Below are 4,582 nucleotides of genomic sequence, written 5' to 3'. Positions count from 1 at the left end.
AGTGATGCATGTCTGACCTAGTGATACACACCGTTGTCTCTCAGTCCGGGACCCATGGGAGACATATGTGTCCATGCATCCATCGCGGCGAGCGATACGACCCTCGATAATAGTAACCATCGCGACGCGCGATACGTCCCTCGAAATATAGTATCCATCGCGGCGTGCGATACGTCCCTCGAAATGGTATATCCTCTTTAATTTCTTATTCTTTCTCAATGCACATAACACTTGCCACAACCATGTCACAGAACAATGCAAATGACATGTTCACACAAATAATGAGGAGATGACCATTTTCATAACACTGCACAATTCACAACAACACAATCATGATACAACATCAACAATCATTCAACAAGCCTTTCAAACCATTCTCAACACATCACACAAACAGTTGATCACATTGCCTTTTATTATCCCTTTTTCATCATTAAAATTAATCAATGTGGACAAGTCAACACCATCACCAAGTCTCATTACCCCCAAACACATATTACAAGGAAATACACAAATTTCATACTCTTAACAAGGGTTTTAGAAATCCACTTGCCTCAAATAATTGAACAATCACTCCGGGACTTGAGCCTTCCCTTTTCGTTGAGCTTCCAAATAAATGCAATCTATTCAAATATATATTCACAATAAGATTTCGAAACTAACAACACCCACATTATTATGTGTTAGCCTTGACCTAAAAATTCACTAGAATTTATAATCAAGTTCGTAAATCTTGATGCCAATTAACATTTCAACTATCATAATTTTCTAAGTTTCAAGTCTAGGGTTAAGTTCCAATTTTATCGAATATCATAATTCGAATGGTATTCACCTAATACCATACATCTAATATTTAATTACACATACCAACCTATCAAAACTTGAATCATAATATAATAACCAAAAAATATATAACTTAAACCGAATGCCTTAGGAACAGTAACGGAACTTGAATTTTTTTCCTTTGACACCCTTTATTCCAACCAATGATTGGCTCATCATTCTTATTAATTTAGCACCCACCAGTTACCATTAATTTCCAAAACAAACTCACAAACCCTTTTTAACAAACATACAGTAATCCACCTCAATTTCCCATCTAACTCTTAATGAATTCAAAATATTAACCAACAGAAAAACATATCTTATATCCTAGTACTGTTTCATCCGCCAACCATAATAATTTAACCAGTACCCTCTAGTCCATAAATATATGTAAATAATATATGCATATATTTGTACACGAAAGGAAAAATTAGCTTCACATATATGTATTTATTATATACCTCAATACTCCTTGCTTCCAAGCCGCAACTCCACGAACTTTCTTTCGTTTTCGCCGCACATGTGAGTTCTTGCCTTTTCTTTATCTTTTCCTAAACTATGACCCAACAATCTCAACCCAAATGATTTATTTTCCTATATAGGTCAAGTGGTATTAAACTAATTATAACTTAACCCATTAAGCATTAACTAAAATTAGTTATTTAATAATTAACCATCAATTAATTCACTCTAGTTAAATGAATATTTAAAATTTCCAAAAATGACTTTACGGGTCATTACATGTAGCCTCTCATCCTGACACCAGAAAGTCGTTCCTCAATGGAGAAGATTCTCTTCTCTCTTTGATATTTTTTAAAGTTCTCGTATCTATTTGTCAATGGCAATAAGCTTGGCATTGACAAACACATCAGATAGGTTTTCTGAAGTAGCTCAAGTTTTAGGGAATATGGTCGGTGCACTTGCTGAGCAACCTTCATCAAGATTGCTGAAACACATAATCAGGTGCTATATATCTTCGTTTATCAGATGAGCCAAGGTTAATTTTATGTTTATCACCATCCCGGTTTTCCTTTGATCAGCTTGCTTATGTGTGACATATCACAGCCCTTTTTGATCTTTCTGTTTCTGTGAGAGGCTAAAGGCGATGCATGTGTATGGCTTATGGCAGGGCTTGTAAGGCACTGAAAATTTGTCTTCCCAATATGCTTAGAGATGACACCTTCAGCAGTTGTCTTCGTGTATGTAATATTTGGCTATAGAAGTAGCTCCCCCTTTCCCTCCTGAATCATGAATTATTCTTTTCTCGGCATCAGACGACCCTTGTTATTTTTTCTGACCATGACTGGTTTTGTTGCATTATGTTATCAGGAGGATCCGATAACGAGAAGGTGGCTGCAACAATTGCTCCTTAACGTTAATGGAAATCGGGTTGCTCTACTAGCTGGAGCATTTGATCGTATGCTGTGAACTGAATTCATACAAATGGGACTTAAATTAAGGATGCATTTCTGTACTCATAGGACGTGGAATTTAATGGAGTATTTAATTGGGAATGCATTTCTGCACTCATATTTATTTATGTAGTGCATTATGTGAATTGTTATGAAGATTATTATTAGGAAATTAAGACTATTATTGAACCTTTATTAAGCCTGTCTATTTTGGTTTTTCGCTCACTGTCTGGTATCCACATATTGGGGCCTATCTAAATTCAGATTCATGTGATTTTCGAGCCTTCTGGTTAAGGACGCAAGAATACTTATCATTTTGTGTGTTTGGAATGAAAGAAAATCTTTTCCATGGAAATAATTTTTTTAAGAAAATGTTTTGTTAGAAAATAAATGGGTTTATTATTTATTTCCTATTGTTTGGTAAATAAGGAAAAAATATTATCTCAAGATCATTTATATGTATTCTACCAAAACACTATGTGAGCGAGATGGGGTGGGGAGTGGTGGTTTGGGGGTGGCAGGGGTTTAGATGGTTGAGTGGGGGCGGTGGGGTTGTTGGGAAGTGATAATACATTTGCAATGTCACTTATGTAACTTTTTTTTTTCTACTTTGATTAAGGAACACATTTTCCTTATCTTTAAGAAGCTTTTTTTTTTACAATATATTTTTCAACCAACTAAATAATTGAAGAATATTTATTGGAAAATATTTTCTTTTGTCCGAAACACATTCAGATCTATGTCCCTTCAACGAACTTTTCTGAGGTAGATATTAATGTAATCCTCATTATTTATTTATTTATTTTGGTAATAGCCGTGAATATTATCATACCAAATCAATGTGTTTATAAAACTAAAGAGCATCCAAGTGCTTAACCAACATAGCGCCATCAGGTTGCCTTAGCTACTAGAGAGTGCATCATTTGGTGTCAGAGTATATCTTCCCTTTTGGTACCATTGGATCATCACAATCTTCAGAATAGTCAACTTCTTCAAATATCAACTAGTCTTGAGGTGATATTTGCTTAGTGTTCTTCATATAGTATCCAATTTACCACAATACATTTTTCTTACTTTCCAATTGCCATAAGAGCTTCACAACAACAACTATGTTTCACAGTTTGCAATTCTTAATATTCAAACCTCCATACTTCTTAGTTCTTAGGTACACATAAGATTCAGGAGGCAAGCTTTTACTTTGTCCATGTTGCATCAATACGATGTGCGATATCATTGTCAATATCTCCACTTTCCTGAATTACAAGACATTAGATACTTGAAATATCTTTCTTAGGAATAAGTTGTGTGTTTAAGTGTCACATCCATGCCTTTTTCGTTCATTGCATCACTAAATTTGCACTTCAAGTGATTTGGTCCTACTCAACCTGAATCTTTTAGACTCCAGTGCTTTTCTACATACCTCCAACCTAGCACTAATTCATATGTATGTCTCATCAATTAGTATTATGTCATCCGCAAACAACATACATTAAGAGATCTTATCTTATATCTGCAACGTCAATCATCCATCACCATGACAAACAAAAATGGGCTAAGAATTGATCCCTTGTGCAACCTTATCTCAATTATGAAGTGCTTTGAGTTTCCTCTCATCATTCTAATCGAGGTTTGACTCCATCATGCATGTCATTTATCTCCGTAAGTATGTGATATGTACACCTCTAGCCTCCGTGTATTTCAGAGGGCTAATGTTGAGACTTTGGTGTAAGCCTTTCAAAGTCAATGAATATCATATGTATGTCCCTCTTTCTCTACTAATATTTCTCTATCTAACTCCAGACAAGAGATATTACTTTTGTAGTCGATTATCCGACATGAATCCGAATCGATTCTCAATTTTAATAGCAATAAATGCTAGAAAGATGATTGAATTTAGTGTGTCCATCTCCCTTGTTTAATGAAGTCCTTGATGTTATGATGGCTCAAAATTTAAGTTAGTTACTAATAAATATGATTTTTTTTATTTCAAATATCACATCTTGCATAATTATATTCAATTATTCAATTGGACCATTCTTGACATTATGATTTTTTATATACTATATTTCTTTCATATTTATTTTAAAATATTTTATTTGAATCGAAATTTAGTAGGAATTATCTCTTTCTTCATAAGATAAGAGTAAATTCGCCTACACATTATTCTACTCAAATTTATCTTATGAGACTAAATTGGAATGCAATTATTGTTAAATTATCTTCGCACAGAAAAATGAGAAAGCAAAGTATGGTAGCTTCAATTTGTCATTATTTTTGACATAAACTACCTAACAAGACATACTTTCCTACCATATATACTAATATTATCTCTACTTTCAAACAAT

General features: G+C 33.9%; 1 pseudogene; it reads left to right on the top strand.

The window, feature by feature from the left end:
• Positions 1-650: 650 nt before the first annotated feature.
• On the top strand, positions 651-2,432 carry LOC102598008 (cell differentiation protein RCD1 homolog; annotated as a pseudogene).
• The last annotated feature ends 2,150 nt before the right edge of the window (positions 2,433-4,582 follow it).

The sequence above is a fragment of the Solanum tuberosum genome, unplaced genomic scaffold, assembly GCF_000226075.1.
Source record: "Solanum tuberosum cultivar DM 1-3 516 R44 unplaced genomic scaffold, SolTub_3.0 scf00327, whole genome shotgun sequence".
NCBI lineage: Eukaryota > Viridiplantae > Streptophyta > Magnoliopsida > Solanales > Solanaceae > Solanum > Solanum tuberosum.
This window is presented reverse-complemented; position numbering and strand designations above follow the sequence as displayed.